This window comes from Otolemur garnettii, unplaced genomic scaffold (assembly GCF_000181295.1).
Source record: "Otolemur garnettii isolate 467f Iridium unplaced genomic scaffold, OtoGar3 scaffold00035, whole genome shotgun sequence".
Classification (NCBI taxonomy): domain Eukaryota; kingdom Metazoa; phylum Chordata; class Mammalia; order Primates; family Galagidae; genus Otolemur; species Otolemur garnettii.
In genome coordinates this window covers 1,258,789-1,259,215 of record NW_003852430.1, presented here as the reverse complement: position 1 = coordinate 1,259,215, position 427 = coordinate 1,258,789, and positions in this window count along the sequence as shown.

Here is a 427-nt window from a genome sequence, read left to right as displayed (position 1 = left end):
GCACGGAAGTTCAGATTATTTGAGGATAAACAGGAGAATTCCATCTAGGAAAATAATGTAGCTGACAGGACACCTGCTTTCTTGATATAGGAAAGCTTCAGTTGAACATCTTTTTTTTTTTTTTTGTCTGTTTGTTTTTGACTGATACACAACTCTAGCTTTCCAAAGTTTCTTTCATTCACTGGTTGGAAAGCAATGAATTCTTTTTTCTTACTCCAGTAACTCAAAACAGAAAATTCTACATGGGCATATATTAAGTATTCATACATTTCCATTTATAAGGCACAAAAGCCACAAATCTCTCAGAAGGAAAAAAACAAAGACCTGAAGACAACAAAGTAAGCTAGTAATACAAGAGGTTTACATAATTGGAGTTAAAACAAACCAGTGTTCCCCTTTTAGTGAATAAGGGAACTTCTTATACTGA